Below are 21,168 nucleotides of genomic sequence, written 5' to 3'. Positions count from 1 at the left end.
AGTGGTCACCAGGAGTGGTGGAGTTATTGAGCCTCCCCAATACTTGATACTAGGGTATCAATTATCAGCAAGAATAATAAAAACCATAACTTTTGGATACCTTTATGTACCTTCAGAGTATATATATAATCAGTTTAAAGACTTAAAGAGGGTGGGGGTAGATAGCATAATTGTTCATGCCTGAGCCGCCAAAGTCTCAGGTTCAGTCCCTCACACCACTGTAAACCAGAGCTGAGCAGAAAAAATTAGAAAAAAAAAAAGACTTAAAGAATGTACAGTAGTCCCACTTTCTTCTTCTAGCGTTTGCCAGTAGTCCCACTTATCACAGGGAAAACATTCTATGACACTCTTACAGAGCCAATGATGCTTAAAACTTCAAATATTACCAAACCTTATACATATTATTTTTCCCTTATAAATACATACTTGTGGAAAATTTTAACTTATATATAAGACACACATACTTATGTATATAAAATTATAACAACAACAAAGAAAATCACTAACAATATTCTGCAATAAAAGTTATATAAATGGGGAGGTTGGGGGGTGGTGCACCTGGTTGAACACATGTCAAAATGCACAAGGACCTGGGTCTGAGTCCCTAGTCCCCACCTGCAGAGGGAAAGCTTTGTGAGTGGTAAAGTAGGCTGCAGGTGTCTCTCTTTCACTCTCTCTCCCTCTCTATTCCCTGCTACCCTTTCAATTTTTAGCTGTCTTATCCAATAAATAAAGATAAGAAAATTAAAAAAGTTATATAAATTATCACTTTCAAAATAGCTGTATTTTCTGAACACCATTGGAAATGAGTAGCAAACTATAAAAAGCAAAACCACAGATAATGGAGAATTGCTATATTCAATCCACTATAAAGGATGCGTAATTGATAGTACATAAATCTTTAATCTTTTCTGCTATTTAGTGATAGTGATAGGAAAACCTTTCAGAACTTCAAAGTCTTATAATATAAAGATCTAACTATATGGGAGTCTGAACTCATAAATGGCTGAGTAGGGCTAACTCCTCCTGAGTCCAGAGACGTGTGAAATTAAACCTTTGCTGTCTAGAATTTTATGGTGGTTTGCTCTAATTTTTCTTTAATATTTCACTTATTTATTTGACAGAAACAAATCAAGGGGGGTAGGGAGACAAAGAGACACCTTTGGAGTGACTGAGGTAAGTGTAATAGGAAGTAGGTAAGGAGGGTATCTAGGTCTAAGTAGGAACTCTTTCATTAGGTACTTTGAGGTGTCTTTTTAGGTCTTTCTACTTGCTTGCCTTATTTATTGACTCACTGCAAACTATTGTGCACTTTTCCTTTCAGGTGTATATTTTCCTTTAATTTATGGATACATATGTATATCTGCCTTATCTCATTGCACCTTGTCTATATCTGGGTTTTGAGGCTTTGTTAGGAAGTGGACCACCTGAAATGGAATCAAGAAGTCCTATAAGAAAGGAAAGGTCTCACCTGAGTAATGATGCTGAAGGGTTGACATTACATGCCTGAAATCTCTACATGCATTCCAAAGTGAAGCCTGCCCTAAGTGGTACTCATTTCATTGAATAGGTTGGGATCAGAAAATGCAGTATCTATTGGTATGAACTGCGAGAAGCAGGCTAGAAAGTGAGCCCCATTTTAGAGGGTCCAGGACTGGGGAAATATAGGTTCTATAGAGGAAGCAGGAGGTGACATTTATTGATATTATGAATTTAAGGTACTGCAGTGCCATATTAAACAGTTTTTTTCCCTCTTGTATATGGCAAGTATTTTAGTGATGTTCTTGTTTATAAGAGGTCTTTTAGAACCTCTTTCAGGGCCTACTTGATGATAGTTGCCTCCTTTTACTGTTGCTTGTCTGAGAAGGTTTTTATCCCTCCATATAGTCTGAATAAAAGTCTAGCTGGATATAGTATCCTTGGTTGAAATCCTTTTTCATTGAGGTCTTGATAAATATCTTGAGATATCTTTTCATTGTAACTATGATGTATCTTGGTGTCTTCAGTCTGGATTGATTCTGTTTGGGATTCTCTAGGCCTCTTGAATCCTAATATCCTTTCTGTTATTTAGGGCTGGCAAGTTTTCTTCTATTATTTCCTCTAGGATGTTTACTTGCCCTACCTCTCTTTCTTCCTCTGGTAAGCCAGTTATGCACATGTTACTTCTTTTGAGATCATCCCATATGTCTCTGTTGTTGTTTTCAGTGTCTTTCAATCTCTTTTTTAGCTCTTTTACCTCCTTCTTAGTTTTCTCTAGCTCATCCTCTGTCTGGCTAATTCTATTTTCTGCTTCTGTTAACCTGCTTTCTCTTCCCTCGGCTTCCTTCTTCAGTTCAGTTACAGTATTAGCTTGTTCTGCTAGTTGTCCTTTTAGCTCAGCTATTTCAGCTTTCAATTCTCTAATTACCTTGAGGTAGCTGGTATTTTCCTTGAGGATCTCATCTGTTGCTTCCCTATTTCTGATAGCCCTTTCCTCAATATTTGCCCTCATTTATGTAACTAATAGTTCCATTACTGTTTGGATAGTTCTCTTGTCTATAATTGCTTCTGAATTATTTGGATTTTCTTCTGGGGTCCTGTCTTCATTAATTGTGGTAGCAGTTTTATTTGCTCTAGATTTGACTTTTTTTTTTTTTTTTTTTTTTTAGTTGGTGTGGTTTGTATTTTTCTGGCCTGTCGCTCTTCAGTTGTGTTATGTGAGTATAGACCACACTAGTATTTTCTCAGATGAAGTCATAAACCTCAGAAAACAAATTTCTGGTACCTGCTCAGATCATCTTAGAAAACTCTGATTAGGGGAGTCAGGCGGTAGCACAGGGGGTTAAGTGCACTTGGTGCAAAGTGCAAGGACCATCGTAAGGATCCCGGTTTGAGCCTCTGGCTCCCCACCTGCAGGGGAGTAGCTCCACAGGTAGTGAAACAGGTCTGCAGGTGTCCATCTTTCTCTCCTCCTCTTTATCTCCCCTTCTCTCTCATTTCTCTCTGTCCTATCTAACAATGATGACATCAATAATAACAACAATAATAACTACAACAATAAAACAACAAGGGCAACAAAAGAGAATAAATAAATAAATATTAAAAAAATTTAAAAAAGAAAGTACACTAGCTGCTGAAGCAAAGATTAATGCAGTTCAACCAAAACCAGATAGATAGTCAAGCAACACCTCCACTCTAAAAACAAAGGGAAAGAAAAAGGAAAAAAAAAAAAGAAAGAAAAGGAAGGAAAAGTAACAGTAGACAAGTACGACAATAATCTGTCAACTATAAATTCTAAAGATAGTGGGAAGAGAGAGAGAAGGAAAGAAGAGAGGGACACAGTGGGAGAGAGAGAAAAAAAGAATCTATTCTCAGTCAGACTTCTTCTACCAGACAATTCATGAACCATTGCCATTGAATTAAAAAGAGAGAAAGGAAAAAGCAGTGAAAGGAAAGAGTTTTTTTTTTTTCCAGATAAGCCTTAAGGACATAAAAAGAGAAGTAGAGAAAAGAGAAGGGGGGCGGGGCAAGTCCTTCTCAGAATGTGTAGCACACCCAATCACCTATCAATGGAAGAAGCAGCAATGGCCACTTTTGCTCAAGTTGAAGAAAAGATAAGCACAAGTAATAATGATAATAGAATAAAATTGAATACAATTCCCTAACAGTCAGTCTGCAGATTGAACCAGTACAGATTGGCTCTACACAGCTTAGTCTCTTTCCTAGACCAAGCTAAAAATAAGCAATAAGAGGTAACTATCAGGCAAGATCAAGTGTTAGCAGAAGAACACAGGTACCTTACCCCAGGCAAGACCAAGGCCCTGATTGGTCAGGTATTCTGTCACTCAGATAGAGTTTTTGTACTTTCAATGTTTTTTGAAAAACACCCAGGAATGACACACCAGGCAACACTGAGGACCTGATTGGTCAGGTATTCTGTCATTAGGTTAGAGTTCCTGCTACCTTCAATGTCTTTTGAATGACACACATTTGAAAGATAGCCCTGCTGATCCAGGAATCTTGCTAAAGAAATTCCCTCCAAAAAAAAAAAAAGAAAAAAATTAAGAAAAAGGACCGGGTGGTGGCGCACCTGGCTGAGCGCACGTTACAGTGCACAAGGACCTGGGTTCGAACCCTCAGTCCCCATCTGCAGAAGGAAAGCTTTGCAAGTAGTGAAGCAGGGCTGCAGGTGTCTCTCTCTCTCTCTCTCTCTCTCCACCCTCTCAATTTCTGACTGTCTCTATCCAATAAATAAAGATAATAATAATAATAATAAAAAAGAAATTCCCTCCACAGGAGTCCTGCTAGGAGTAGCTGGTGTGGGGATTGGGAATTAGCAAAATAGAAAACTCCCAGACAGTCTCCCTGTTTCCTTTGTCCCTTTTTAGCCTCTGTTTGCCAGCCCAAATATGAATTATAGGACTCTTCTTTAGTTCTTGTCTGCCCACCCAGTGCACCCCTATCCCACTACTGACCCAGAATTCCTATTCTCACCCAAACTTCCCGGTTTTGAAGCAGCCTCCTTGGAGAGCTCAAGCCATGCATTGTCTCAGAGATGCCATCTTGGCTCTTCTGTACCAATTGCTTTTTATTTTTAAAATTATGTGTGAGAGTTTTTTTTTTAACCTGGTTACTTTTTCTCTTTTCATGATATAGCTATGAAATTTAGTTCATATTAAAAATAAATGTGGGAGATGTTTTTAAAGTGCACAAATATAAATAAAACAATATTTAAGTACTTTCCTATTTCTGAAATTTTAATAACAGAAAGGAGTTGATTTGTCCTTGGGGACAGATTCCATAGAGATGTGAGTTGATGATAAATATCAAAGCACAGAATACTGACAAATCATGCAGTTTCTTTCTGCAAGACTACTTTACTAATGACATATTTTGTTAAATTTTTGTGTGTGACTATACCACTTAAATATATCTTGACTAGAACGATGACTAGTAGTAATTCTTGTTATGATTAGTAGTTCTTTGTGGAGTCACTAAAAAGAACACAACTTGTGTTTTCTTTGATAACTTATTAAATTAAGCTTTTATATCCACTTGGTAGTTCAAGTCAGTTTTTCTTTTGAGTCATAAATATGTAACTCCCACATAAAATCATTTAAAATAAAGTCCACAAATTAAATAAAATGTATACAAGTATATGTATTTGTGCACAAACTACGAAACAGTGCAATAACTGCTTTTGGAAACTGTACTACATATTTCAGGCTATAAGGACTTTATTTTTTATGTATGGTCTTCAAATTTTATTTCTAATGATGCTTATTTTCTTTTCCACCAGAACTCTGCTCAGTTAGTTCTGGTTTATGGTTGTGTTGGAGACTGAACTTGGAACTTTAGAACCTCAAGCATGAAAGTCTTTTGCAGAATCATCATTCTATCTCTCTAGCCCTTGATGCTGATTTTTCACTTATAAATCTATTTATAATTTTTTCCAGTGTCCTACCTTGCAACTAGTGACCATCAGTTTTGAGATGAGTTGAAATCATTAAAATGTACAGTCTGCAGTGACTCCAATATTCTCCCAGTTTCTTTTTGTCATAGGACATTATTTAATTTTCATAGTAGCATTTTTTAATTCATTTCTTTACTGGGTTATTGCCAGTTTTCCCTTATTAAAAAATTAGTTCCATGAATTTATTAGTATTATGAATTGCCTTGTTCACTCCAGTACTTGATTCTTTTTCTTTTTAATTTAATTTAATTTTACAGAATTACATGTTGATAAGGGTTTGAATCCATACCATTCCCAGCACCAGAGTTCTGAATCTTCAGCCTCCCCACTGCAATTCACCACAGTTCTCCTAAGGTTGTACACATGGGCCAACCATCTTCTCTAAAACTACCTGTCCACATTTATACATAGTTGCTCCTTCTTTTTTCTGATTCAATACTCTCTTCCCCTCTAAGCCACTCATAACATCATAGCTACCATATGTCCCTTTCCTTCTCTTCCTCTTTCTCTGGGTGCTGATGGAGGTGGAGTTTGGAGCCCTCTTATCTTCATCTTATCACTTCTTCCTCACTGGGAGTATGGGTCACGGTTGTTTTTAGGGAGCAGAAGGTAGGAGTTCTGGCTTCCATAACGGCTTCTCCATTGAGCATGGGTGTTGACAGGTCGATCCATACCCCCAGCCTGTTTTTGTCTTTCCCTAGTGGACCAGAGCTCTGGAGATATGAGGGTCCAGGACACATTGGTGAGGTTGTCTGCCCAGAGAAGTTGGGATGGAGTCATGTTAGCATCTGTAACTTGGTGTCTGGAAGGTGGCATGACCTGAGTTGAGACAGAATGGTTAATGAACAGGAACCAAAAAGTAGGATTAGAGCAGATGCAGTACTTGATTCTTAAGAAGAATTCAATAAGCACTTATATTATAAGTGAATCTTTAAATATTGATTATGAGAAACTAATGAAGATTAAATCTGTACTTTAAAATTTACTGACAGTATTATGCTTTTTGATCATTATCTTTCAGTGGCACAAACAAATGGAGATGATTCCCTTAAAGTATAGGTTAATAAATAGAACAACCCCCCTCAAAACTCATTTATATGACAAAGGTATCCAGATTGCTATTATTATAGGTAATTTATTTAGTACTTTTTAACATATCCTCTAGTCTGGTTGTAGTGAGATTATAATTTAGGTATTCAGTTTTCCCTCTTTAAATTACATGTTATATCTGGTTGTTAGTAATACTACATATTATTATTGTTATTATTTTTCCTCCTCCAGGGTTATTGCTGGGCTCGGTGCCTGCACCATGAATCCACCGCTCCTAGAGGCCATTTTTTCCCCCCTTTTGTTGCCCTTGTTGTAGCTTCGTTGTGGTTATTATTATTGCCCTTGTTGACGCAATTCGTTGTTGGATAGGACAGAGAGAAATGGAGAGAGGAGGGGAAGACAGAGAAGGGGAGAGAAAGATAGACACCTGCAGACCTGCTTCACCGCCTGTGAATAGACTCCCCTGCAGGTGGGGAGCCGGGGGCTCGAACCGGGATCCTTACGCTGGTCCCTGCGCTTTGCGCCACATGCGCTTAACCCACTGCGCCACCACCCGCCCCCCACTACATATTATTTTATACCTCTAGTAGTAAATCTCGTAAATTTAAACATTTCAAGATCTATCAGAGTCCTTCAAGTTTGTCTATAAGATCTTAAAAATATGTCAAACATAGTGATTAAAGTTTTGAGGTTATGTCATTGCTTTAAAAATAAAGTGTTAACTAAGATCTTTATTACTTAAAGACAAATGATTTTTTAAATATTTTATTAATGAGAAACATAGGAGGAGAGAGAAAGAGCCAGGCATCACTCTAGTACATGTACTGCTGGGGATTGAACTCAGGACCTCATACTTGAGAGTCCGATGCTTTATCCACTGTGCCACTTCCCAGACCACAACAAATGATTTTTCTTCTTCTTTAGTTTGAGAACTCATACCTAATAAAAACAGAAATTACCCTAAATAAAAGTTTAAAATCTAGAGCCTATGCAGTTTAAGCTTAGAATTCAATATTTTTTCAAACCTGCTGTTAAACATGATTCGACAAAAAACTAAGAAATCTCTGAGATTTTTTTCCTTTCTTTTTCATGTACAAATGTAGAGGTTTAAACTATGCTTTGCTTTCTGTCTCATTTATTGGATGAAAAATAGGTTAATGCCTGGATAGGTACCAAATTAGTCTAAAATATCCTCCCCAAATTTTATAGAAACATATTTATGCAAAAAACATTATGCATATTACTTTAATGTTATCAGAAGAAAGTTAATTTTAATAGTTTTTGTTTTCCTAATAATAACCATTGTAAAAGTTCCCCCTTTTGAGAATAGGTGACAGTTTGGGGAAATGAATAAATCAGCACCCATCTGATTTGGTTACAGTACAAAACCAGAAGTCACCCCTAAGAATAACTAAAATAGTGACACAATTCACATTATAATGGCATCTGGTCATTAGGGGAAAATTAGAAGAGACTGCTCATATAGTCTTCTTTATACATCTTCATAGTGGTGGTATTCTCCATCTTTATTATTATTGATCATTCTTCTCAAGGTCAGGAATGAGAATATTTTCTTCCAAATTGACTGTACTAAAGTTTGTCATAGGATAGAAAGGATTCCTAAGAACTGTAAGTCTTCTGAAGATATCAGTATTATGCTTGTATATGCAGAAAGAAAGTGTGGAAACTGCCAGAATTACCATTAGTGTCAGTGCTACTGCAAGAGGTATGATGCTGTGACTTGGCTCTGCAAGAAGATGAAAAAGAGAAAACTTCAGTGACAATGAAGTAAGCAAATACTGCCACAAAGTTACTTTCAAATTTATTTTTTCCACAGTGTTCTCTACTGTACCAAACATACCTTTTCCTGGCTGTTCCTTCACTGTGGAAATATCTAAAATCAAATGCAAAAGTAGTGAGATGAGAATTTCCTTTCAATTCAATAACATTATGCCATTATTTATAGCAGGTTCAGAAAGCTGTAGCTCATGGATTCATTTTGATTGTATGTTTTTATAAATAATGTTTTAATGGAACTGATTCTCATTCATTTATGCATGGCTACTTTTATGCTACAGTGACAGTAAGATAGCCACCATATATAGCCCCAGGGGCCAAAAATATTTGTTGGGGCTAGGTGAGGGTGAACTCAGTTGAGCACACACATTGTAATGCTCAAGGACCTAGATTCAAGTTCCCAATCCCCACCTGTTTGAAGGAAGCTTCACTAGAGGTGAAGTGGATTTGCAGGTGTCTCTGGCTCTCTTCCTCTCTATCTTCCCCATCTCTCTCAATTTCTCTCTGTACTATCAAATAAAAAAAAAAGAAAAATTTTCTGACTGCTTACTTAAATATTTTGTTATTAGCAATCACAAATACATACACTGAATAAGAAAGAGTGTATACTTGGAAGGAAGGAAGGAAGGAAGGAAGGAAGGAAGGAAGGAAGGAAGAAAGAAAGATTCCATAGATGGAGTGGTACTTTTGTGTCTCCCTCCTTCCCTCCCTTCCTTCCTTCCTTCCTTCCTTCCTTCCTTCCTTCCTTCCTTCCTTCCTTCCTTCCTTCCTCCAGGAGTATCAATGGGGCTCCTGTCTGTACTACAAATCTACTGCTCTTGAAGGCCATTTTCCCCATTTTTGTTGCCCTTGTTGTTGTATAGGACAGAGAGAAGTCAAGAGAGGAGGAAAAGACAGAGAAGGTGAGAGAAAGACACTTGCAGACCTGCTTCACTGTTTGTGAAATGAACTCCTGCAAGTGGGGAGCTGGGGGCTTGAACCGGGCTTCTTAGGCTGGTCCTTGTGCTTTGTGCCATATGCCTTAACCCACTACGCTACAGCCCAGCCCACATCTATGGAGTTTCTTTTGGTGCTCATGGTGCTTGGGTTCTGAGCTCAGGATAACACACATGGTAAGACTAAGCTCTACCTACTGAAATATCTCCTGGCATCTCTATAAACCTGTCTATCTCTGTCTCTATATATTTGGTACAAGTGGTATCACTGGGACTCTACCTGCATAGTTCTGCTTCCAGTAGACTCTTATTCTTTCTCTACCTCCCTTCCTTTTCTCTCTCTTTTTTTAGATAGATCACACACACACACACACACACACACACACACACACACACACACACACACACACACACACACAGTGAGAGAGAAGTAGAGAAATAGAGACAGGAGAGACATCACAGCACTGATTATGAAGCTTTCCCTTTGTAGATGCTGGTATTTGTTCTCATGGTAGAATATTGAACAGATGTAGAAGGAAGAGTAGAATCAGAAATTGGGAGTATAAGAATCAGTGCAGTTTCAATTTTATCATCTTCACTGCCATGGAAAGTTGGTGTAAAAGGTTGAAAGACAAAATATTTTCTTGTGTTATAAGAAGCTTTATAGTTCTGTATAGACAAAAGGTGTTTCTGATTTACTCTACTTTTTAAAGATGATTTTATTTTATTTATATTTTAGTTATATGTTGGATAGAGACAGAGAGAAATCAAGAGGGAAGGGGGAGATAAAGAGAGAGAAAGATATCTGCAGCGTTCCCTCAGCATTTATGAAGTTTTCCCCATACAAATAGGGGCTGGAGTTTGAACTCAGTTCCTTGTGCAGTGTAACATGTTCACTTAACTAGGTATGGCATTGCTTGGCCCTCTAATTTACTTTTGATACTTAAAACAACTGTGATATTTAAACTTGCTATTATTAGAATTATTATATTTTTCATACAGGGTAATACACAATTGTCAGTTCAAACACCGGTGTCCATATCTACCAGTTTGCTCTCATTTATATCGTATATATGATCAGTCAGCAGGCTTTCTGATGATTCTTTTTTTTTTAACATTTCTACTTTCCTTTCTAGATTCTCACTTTGTTACTCAGATTACAGGTGCCTTCCTTTATATCTGGGTCATTGTGACACTCAGCAGCACTTTTCTTTTTTTTTAGTTTTGATATAGGGTGAGACAGAGATATGTATAGAGAGGGAGAGAGTCAGAAAGAAAGAGACACATCACTGCTTCAGTGCTTTTCCCTTTGTAGGTAGGTACTGGGGATATGAACCCCAATTTTCATGCATGGGACTGTGTACACTCTACCAGGTATGCCACCACCCAACCCCATGCTGGGACTTTTGTCAAAAATACCTTTCCATCTCTGCTCTATTAATCTTTTGGCATTTTGAAACCTCATCTTCAACACCCCAAGTTGCATATGTTCTTCTCCCTCATAATAATGACATCTGTAGACTACTATTATTATTACAAATACCTCCTCACTGTCAATGATCCTTTCTAGCACTGTCTTAAACATCTGTACTATTGATTTTTAACTGATTAGAATTTCCTGACTTTCATTCGCCAAGTTTTTTTTTTTTATAAAAAACTAAACATATAGCTCCAAATGTAGTTAAAATATGATTCTTAGATCGTATCAGAGCTCTCAACACAGAATCACATCTACTTAAGTATAGCAAAAATGCCAAAGTCTAGATTACATTTCCTGGAATCTAAAAGGTTCCTTATGGGCCCCAGACCAAATCAAATCAATGGGGTTTATAGTCAACAATATTTACACCCCTTTCCTGTATTAGGGAGCTACTCTCTTCTTTGATCCAGCTTTCTGTTCCTTTTCCAGCCATGACATCATCTCCCCAGACAATAACTTGGATCCACCTGCATTTCAGATTTCAGGCTCAGGGGAAAAAAACAAAACCTAATATAGCCACAGGCCCTTTGGAATATAACAAAAATATGCCTACCAGCTATCTACAAAATGGAGGACCCCCCCCCAACTCTTCATCTGCACTATTTAGTCAACAATATATTTGGCTTTGTATGTTAATTCTTTTTTCAGCCACCAGGTTCCAGATGCTAGCATGATGCCGACCAGACTTCCCTGGACAGACACCCCCAACAATGTGTCCTGGAGCTCTGCTTCCCCAGATCCCCACCCTACTAAGGAAAGAGAGAGACAGGCTGTGAGTATGGATTGACCTATCAATGCCCATGTTCAGTGAGGAAGCCACTACAGAAGCCAGACCTTCCACCTTCTGCATCCACAAAGACCTTGGGTCCATACTCCCAGAGGGTTAAAGAACAGGAAAGCTATTAGGGAAGGGGATGGAATATGGAGTTCTGGTGGTGGGAATTCTGTGAATAACCCTCTTACCCTATGGTTTTGTCAATGTTTCCTTTTTATAAATAAAAATGAATAATAAATAAATAAACAAACAAATACTATAAAAAAAGTAGAAAGAAACTCCAAGTAGCAGTTGCAAGAATGAATAAATGGTTGGCAATTTACATTTTTTTACTTGCTTGAGACAAAGTGTTTTCTGTCTATTAGGGTAATGTGGCCCAAGATGGTCAGTCTTTGCATTGATTTATAACTTTCTCCTCACATTAGAGAAAGGAGGAGCTGAAATGTCTTCTAAATTGTTTGATGTAGAACAAAGAGGATAATACCAGAACTTATTGGAATGCTGCCTAAACACTTAAAGGCCTTTCTTCCTCCCTCCCCCCTCTCTCCTTCCTCCCTTCCTTCCTTCCTTCCTTCCTTCCTTCCTTCCTTCCTTCCTTCCTTCCTTCTTTCCTTCCTTCCTTCTTTCCTTCCTTCCTTTCTTCCTCCCTCTCTCCTTCCCCTTCTTTCTTTTATTAATTTTTATTAATTTATTTATAAAATGGAAACACTGGCAAGACTCCTTCTTCCTTTCTTCCTTTCCTTCTTTCTTCTTTACCCTACAGGGTTATCATTGGAACTTCATGCCTGTACTGTTGCTTCACCTTTCCTTGAGGCCATTTTTGTTTTCTTTTGATAGAGGGTAAGTTTAAAGGAGAGAGGGAGAAGGGAGAGATAGAATGAGAGAAAAGAACACCTACAGTACTACTCCAAGACTCTCTGAAGGTGTGCAGCCCAGGGATTGAACCCTGGTCCTCAAGCATTTATGTAATCCACCATGTGTACCAGCTCTTGAGTACTTAGATTTGGTCCAAGAGTCCAAGAGTTGGGTTAACATTAGTCAGAGTAGAATAAAAATGAAAAATTACCTTGTGCATTACCCACCTGTTTCCATTTTACACATAAATCCTTTTTTTTTCTTTACAGGAGGATAACTGCCATACTGCTTCAGGAATCCTCAGGGCAAAGCACAAAGAGGGTTTGGTATGATCTATCTCTGGCTTCCAAACGCCCCAGTTTAACTGGTCTGTGGGAGTTCCATTAAACCACTTATGGTTTCATCTGTGGAAAATTTCCAATTTATTATGAATTTTGTCACAACTATTAAACATCTTAAGATTTAAATTAATCATTGAAAGCAACCCCTAAATTGAATGGGACTTCCTCCTTATCTGATGGATTTAACTCAGTCAATGCTGTCATGAGCCCAACAATTGTATACTAGCAAAAATTACTAGAAAAGACCCCTCATGATGTATTTTAGACATACTTTAATTTAGAATAGTATTTTTCTTAATGTAGATTTGAATTTTGAAATATGTAATATTACAATCAACTTAAAAGAAATCATTTAAGGAATTAAACTAATTACTATAAAGCAAGATCCTTTGTAGCTTTAACATCTATCAATATATCATTACAAAATTATTCAGTTCCTCAACAATTTTACATTGCATTTCTTTAAATAGCTAACCAGTGCTGTATAAAGGGGTGGGACAGTGGGCAGGTCCATTCACTCTATTAACAGTAAGGGGTTGTATTGTCTAGAAGGATTCTTTTTTTTTTAAACTGTCATCAGGGTTTTATCTGTGGGGCTCGGTATCAGCACTATGAATACCACTGCTCCTAGCAGCCATTTTTCTTTTATTTTTTTCTTTCTATTTTTTTATTAGATAAGACAGAGAGAAATTGAGAGGACAGGGAGATAGAGAAAGGGAGAGAATAAGAGGGCTCTGAACTTCAGCTCCATCAGGTCCCAGAGGGAGATTGAGGATGGAAAGGGGAGAGATATTTGGATGTAGTAATAGGACTATGTGTGGCTTGGAGAGAGAGAGGATTGGACCTAGAAGAACAAGGAGGCAATTGTGTACAAATGTAGATGGATAGTTGTAGAGATGATAGTTAACCCATGTCTGCAATATGGGAGAACTGTGTTGGTTTGTAATGAAGGCACTTGGGATTCAAAACTCTGGTGGTGTGAACAGTATGGAATTATACCCCTGCTGACATGTAATTTTGTAAATCAATATTGAATAGCTAATTATTACTATATGCAAGAAATTATTACTATTATTACTATATGGAAGAAATTTGAAACAATGTCAGCTATTGAAATACTTCTTGCCAGGATGGACCCACCTTCCACGTTGGTATAGTGCTGTAACAAATTCTCCATATCCATTAAAATAATTTTCTTTAAAAGTATGATCATGTTCTACATGATTACCAACTATTTTATGAGTAGCAAATAGCAGTTTTAGCAGCACAATTTACCTCTGAGATATTTCCAAATCTATTGTGCTTTTTTTTAATTAACATTTAAGAACTAGAGCATTTTCTTTTTTTTTCTTTTTTTTTTTGAGTGTAAACTCTTTTTAAAAATTTTTTTAATTTTATTTATTTATTTCCTTTGTTGCCCTTGTTGTTTTATTGTTGTAGTTATTATTGTTGTTGTCGTTGTTGCATAGGACAGAGAGAAATGGAGAGAGGAGGGGAAGACAGAGAGTAGGAGAGAAAGATAGACACCTGCAGACCTGCTTCACCGCCTGTGAAGCGACTCCCCTGCAGATGGGGAGCCGGGGCTTGAACCAGGATCCTTAATGCCGGTCCTTGTGCTTAAGAACTAGAGTATTTTCAAGTAAAGAGATTTCGTTGTAGGACTAAGTTTTCATGATGTTAGTAAGTACAAGATACATTTGCTTGTTTGCTTTCAGTTTTTATCCTGTGGGACTATTACAAACAATGAGAGAATATGTAGAGAAAAGAATTAGCACTATTGTCTTAAAGACATGACTTCAAAACTCAGGTTATTTGTCTATAGTAAATCTACATGAGGAGGCTTTTCTGGCTTTTAGATTCCTTTCTAATCAATCTTTAACATTCTTTATTTACTTATGACCTAACCTCTTCAATAGACAAATCACTTACTGTTATCATCAAACTGAGCATTCAACCAAATCATCTGATCTTTTTACTTTTGGAAGGTCCAAAAGTAAAAAGCTCTTCTAATAGAAAGGAGTTTTCAGCCTCATCCTTAATTGTTAAAAGATTAGATCCTATAAAAGATAAAAATAGGGAGTCGGGCTGTAGCGCAGCGGGTTAAGCGCAGGTGGCGCAAAGCACAAGGACCGGCATAAGGATCCCGGTTCGAACCCCGGCTCCCCACCTGCAGGGGAGTCGCTTCACAGGCGGTGAAGCAGGTCTGCAGGTGTCTATCTTTCTCTCCTCCTCTCTGTCTTCCCCTCCTCTCTCCATTTCTCTCTGTCCTATCCAACAACGACAACAACAATAATAACTACAACAATAAAACAACAAGGGCAACAAAAGGGAATAAATAAATAAAATAAATATAAAAAAATAAAGATAAAAATAGAAAATGAACAATTATTTGTGTTACACATAAACACAGAGTCCTACATTTCCATTTGTAATGCCCAAATTTGAAAAGTGAGTTCTCATGTCCTGGAAGATAGTGTACCTGGTTGACTGCACACATTCCCATGTGCAAGTACTTGGGTTTGAGCCCTCACTTCCTATCTGCTGGGGCGGGGGAAGCTTCACAAGTGGTGATGCAGGTGTGTCTCTTTGTCTCTCCTTCTATAACTCTTTCTCCCTTTTCAATTTCTATTTGTCCTATTAATAAAAAATAAAAAGGAAAAATGGCTGCAGAGAGTGGTGGATTTGTAGTGCCTACACCAATCCCCATCAATAACCCTGGTAGCAAGGAGAAATAATAGAAAATTAAGCTTTTGGGCTGTGCAGTGGCACACTGGTTAAGTGCACATATTATCAAGCAAAAGGACCCGGGTCTGAGCTCCCTGCTCCCCACCTGCAGGGAGTCTGCTTCACAAGTGGTAAAGCAGGTCTGCAGATGTCTTTCCCTCACTCTATCTCCCTATCTGTTCTCAATTTCTCTCTGTCCTATGTAATAATAATAATAATAATAATTAGCCTTCAGGAACACTGGATTCATAGTGCTGGCACCAAGCCCCAGCAGTCACCCTGGTAGAAATTAAAAAAACACAACAAACAAACAAAAAACAGAAACAGAAAAGTAAGTTTTCACTGTAAATAAGTAATCTTTTATTAAAGAATGTAAAATAAAACTATATTTACTAAATGGTACAAGATTGGACTTCAAAGTTAAAAGGCAGGATGTTGATTTTAGGGTATACTGAAAATTCATCATCCAAATACATTAAAAATGAATGTTGTCTTGGAAGAGTGCAGTATTCTGAGAAATTATCTTATGTTGCTAAATACTAGATATTGCATTTTATATATTAATCATTCCCCCAACTCCCCCTAAGTAAATCAATAATGTTATTTTCAGTGACTTTTGTTATTTTTAAAGTCATTAAATAATCAGACCAATGGAGAAAACCAAATTGTTTACTGAAATATCAAGAAGTATATACACTGAAGGCATTTTACCATCATAAAATATAATTACCTTCCTTCTTGCAAAATTCATGAGCAGCCTCAAAAGTCATACTGTCTTGGACTGTAGAAAGACTGTAGCAATTATTTTTTAATTTTGTCCAGGGAATGGATGTTTCTGAGCACAATTCCTGGTGTCCAAGTGATCGTATTTCTATGAAAAAAATTCATGATTTCAGGGTGCCAACTGTTTTCATTTGTTAAGTATTGCATTACAGTCTATGGAAGATTAAGATAAATATGTGTAAAGAGATTTTCATGATAATACTCTGAAATGTTGAGTTAAATATAAATAATTATAGAACTAGAACTGATTTATAGTATTCTGGCAGAAATAATCATTATTTAAACATAACAGGGTATATTAATACTTCATAGGCTTAGTTTGGGTGCTGCTTTGATGAGAGTATATGTCTTTTCATATTGCAATCACAATTCTAAAGGTGGGCATAACGGATAGGGTTGTGAATCAGAAATATGGTAGCTGAATGGAAGGCAGAACATAGTTTCAAATGTATAAAATGTGCTGCATAAAGTGTTGACTATCACAGATTTAGCAAATTCTTATTTGCTAATGAAGTTAGGAGAGAAAATGATACATTCAATAAAGTATAATGTAATGTCACATAACACAACACAATGAAAGGCAATTTGTTTCAAATGGGCAAACATTGAGAGTCAGACAAATATGCAGATATCTGAAGTGTGTGGCTGTGATAGGTAAGTTCCTTATACCCTAGCTAGGCTCTTCATCTGTTGATATAAAAGGGAACTGATGGCATGTGTCTTAGAAAGATTAGGTGCACAAATGCTAGCACTCCTTAAGTACTCAATACATGTAGTATTATTGAAAGTGGATTATAACTTTTATTATATTTTAAAACATATTTAGCTTTTTAGTATATATGGCTATGATTTACACTTTTATCTGATCTGAAGTTATAGGATGTGCATACTATTTGACTAATGGTATCAAGAATGTAAGAAAATACCTATACTTAAACTAAATAAGTGACTTAAAAAAGTGACCAGCTAGTGCTATTAAGGAACTTTTTAAATGTATACTCTATCAATTAAAGGGATCTGGTATAGTGGAATAAATGTCATATCAGAGAATGAGTAAATATGAATTCTATTCTTGATGTTGCATATAGACATCTTTGAGAAGCTACTTAACTCTCTGTGTTTGTTCTATCTCTAGAATAAAACTCACCTGGTTGGGATTGCTGACATTTAAGTGTCATGAGGTATTATTATCATAAAATGTAAATATATATGTATATCAATATATTGCCATAATTGTTATTGTCTAAAATCAATGCTATTAGTTGTTGTGTGAACATAAAGAATCCTTACTCTGGCATTCAAGGTCCTCTACCTCCTTCCAGCCCACATTTTCAGCCTGATTTCCCACCTCACCCTTGCCTGTAAGCTACTAGGCAGGAAAATTCTCATAGAAACTTTGTTTTATATAAATTTAGTCCTTTCTTCCATCCATATCTTTGCCTAAGATTTTCTATTACAGATGTTTCTCTATATTCCATCATTGCTCATGTACATACCACTCATTTTTTAATTATGTTTTACATTCAACAGTAAATACAATAGTTTGTACATGCATAACATTCCCCAGATTCCCATTTAACAATACAACCCCCACTATGTCATTCATCATCTTTCATGGACCTGTATTCTCCCCACCCACCCACCCCAGAGTCTTTTACTTTGGTGTAATACTCCAATTCCATTTCAGGATCGACTTGTGTTTTCTTTTCTGATCTTGTTTTTCAACTTCGGCCTGAGAGTGAGATCATCCCATATTCATCCTTCTGTTTCTCACTTATTTCACTCAACATGATTTTTTCAAGGTCCATCCAAGATCGGCTGAAAACGGTGAAGTCACCATTTTTTTTACAGCTGAGTAGTATTCCATTGTGTATATATACCACAACTTGCTCAGCCACTCATCTGTTGTTGGATACCTGGGTTGCTTCCAGGTTTTGGCTATTACAAATTGTGCTGCCCAGAACATATGTGTACACAGATCTTTTTGGATGGATGTGTTGGGTTTCTTAGGATATATTCCCAGGAGGGGAATTGCAGGGTCATAGGGTAGGTCCATTTCTAGCCTTCTGAGAGTTCTCCAGACTGTTCTCCACAGAGGTTGGACCAATTGACATTCCCACCAGCAGTGCAGGAGGGTTCCTTTGACCCCACATCCTCTCCAGCATTTGCTGCTGTTACCTTTTCTGGTGTATGACATTCTCACAGGAGTAAAGTGATATCTCATTGTTGTCTTGATTTGCATTTCTCTGACAATCAGAGACTTGGAGCATTTTTTCATGTGTTTCTCAGCCTTTTGGATCTCTTCTGTGGTGAATATTCTGTCCAAGTCCTCCCCCTATTTTTGGATGGGGTTATTTGTTGTCTTATTGTTGAGTCTGGCAAGCTCTTTATATATGTTGATTATTAAACTCTTATCTGATGTATGGCATGTAAAGATCTTCTCCCATTCTGTGAGGGGTCTCTTGGTTTGGGTAGTGGTTTCTTTTGCTGTGAAGAAGCTTTTTAATTTGATGTAGTCCCATAGGTTTATACTTGCCTTAGTCTTCCTTGTAATTGGATTCATTTCACTGAAAATGTCTTTAAAATTTATGCGGAAAAAAGTTCTGCCAATATTTTCCTCTAAGTATCTGATAGTTTCTGGCCTAACATCCAAGTCCTTGATCCACTTGGAATTTACTTTTGTATTTGGTGAAATACAGTGATTCAGTTTCATTCTTCTGCATGTTTCAACCCATTGTTTCCAACACCATTTGTTGAAGAGACTCTGCTTTCCCCATGTAATAGTCTGGGCACCTTTGTCAAAGATTAGATGTCCATAGGTGTGGGGCCTAATTTCTGGGCTCTCAATTCTATTCCACTGGTCAGTGTGTCTGTTCATGTTCCAGTACCAAGCAGTTTCGATGACAATGGCCCTATAATACAGTTTGAGATCTGGCAGTGTGATGCCTCTGGTTCTGTTCTTTTTTTTCAAGATTGTTTTGGCAATTCTAGGTCTTTTCTGGTTCCAGATAAACATTTGTAGCATTTGTTCTATTCTCTTAAAAAATGTGCTTGGGATCTTGATGGGGATAGCATTAAATTTGTAGATGGCTCTGGGTAATATATTCATTTTGATGATGTTAATTCTTCCAACCCATGAACATGGAATATCTTTCCACTTCTTTGTGTCTTTTTCAATTCCCACTATCACCATTACTATTCAACATAGTGTTGGAAGTTCTTGCCATAGCAATCAGGCAGGAGCAAGGAATTAAAGGCATACAGATTGGAAGAGAAGAAGTTACCACTCATTTTTTTATTTTTAGATCTCATTCCTTTTAAAAACATATTTTATTGGGCACATATTTTATTGGTGGTATACTTAGTTGAGTACACATGTTACTGTGTGCAAGGACCTGGGGTTGAACCCCGGACCCCACTGTAGGAGGGAAGCTTTGTGAGTAGTGTCTCTCTGTCTCTCTATCACCCTTCCCTCTTGATTGGCTGTCTCTATCCAATAAAGAAATAAAAATAATAAAAAAATTAAAAACATTATTTATTTATTTTGACAGAGACAGAAAAGTTGAAAGGTTGAGGGGAGGGAGAGAGGGTGAAAGAAACACTGCTTCATCACTTGTGAACCTTTGCTCTGATAGGGGAGACCAGGGGCTTGAACCCAGATCTTTGAGCATTGTAATATATACACTCAACCTGGTTCACCACAAACTGGCCCCATACCACTCATTCTTTAAGGCCAATTCTCATTGTCAGGTCTTTCAAGAAGTTTTTCTTTTGCTTCCAAGTGTATTTGGTGAATTATTTTTTCTCACTAACTTTCCCCAAAGACTTGCTCTGTGTTATATATTTTGATAACCCAACCTCATTTAATAATTATTTGTATGTACACCTATCAAGTTATAGGCTTCTTTAAAGCAGATTTTTCCTCCCACCCCCATCTTTTGTATGTCTCCTGCTTAGCACCACTCCTTATATTTAGTACAGACACGTATATATTCCAAATTTCTTGATTTGAATAGAATTAAACCTACCAGTGGGCACATGACAAATAGCTCCTTGCAGAAATGATTCACAGGCTGTGCTACTCCAGTGTCCCATGGAGTCAGCAAAAACACAGTCACCCAATAAGGGTGCCTCATCATCTTTCCAAAATGTAAATAAGGATTTAGTGCCATCGGTCCATTCAAAATTAAGACCATTCTGTGGAGAGAAACCGAGCCATCATTTCCTTGCCAAGACATTTGGTGGCATTATCCAATCCTCAGTTCACACATAGATTTATATTTTCATGTCTAGATTTATATTTCAGGAGGTCTAGGACAGCTTGTGAACATGGCATAACATGATAAGAAGGATTTTTTGATACAAGTAATATCTTTTTTAGTTATGTGGAGTCCTTGGCTCTGTGATCCTACTTCTCTAGTAAACAATAAGAGTAAGTCATATCAATATTGTGTTCTTTACACTAAAACAAATTTCATACTGATTAAAATTTAAGCATAAAATTGAAAATACAAACATTAAAGCTTTGCTATTTTATTCTTGGCATGGAGAAAAAATTTTACAAGTTTTATACAAAACTCAGAGGCTACAAAGCAAAACTGACTATATAACAAGAAAATATCCTGTTAATACAAAAACACAATCAATAATATGGAATACCATTCTGAAAGAATGCCTATTCCACTGGCAAGGACCAAGGATTTAATGGTAATCTGTGTTTACTAGACTGTGAATAAATTAAATGTTATTATATACCACGATCAACATATAAATTGGTAAACAATTCTGCTGGGCCAAAAGATATCTTCCCCCTTCCCCCCCACCAGGGTTATTACTGTGGCTCAGTGCCTGCATGATATACCTACGACTCCTGGTGGCCTTTTTTTTTCTTAATAGAGACAGAGAAAAATGTAGAAGGAGAGGGAGAAAAAGACACATGCAGCACTGCTTCACTGCGTGTGTAACAGCCCCCCCCC

The sequence above is a fragment of the Erinaceus europaeus genome, chromosome 18 (genome assembly GCF_950295315.1).
Source record: "Erinaceus europaeus chromosome 18, mEriEur2.1, whole genome shotgun sequence".
Classification (NCBI taxonomy): Eukaryota; Metazoa; Chordata; class Mammalia; order Eulipotyphla; family Erinaceidae; genus Erinaceus; species Erinaceus europaeus.
This window is presented reverse-complemented; position numbering follows the sequence as displayed.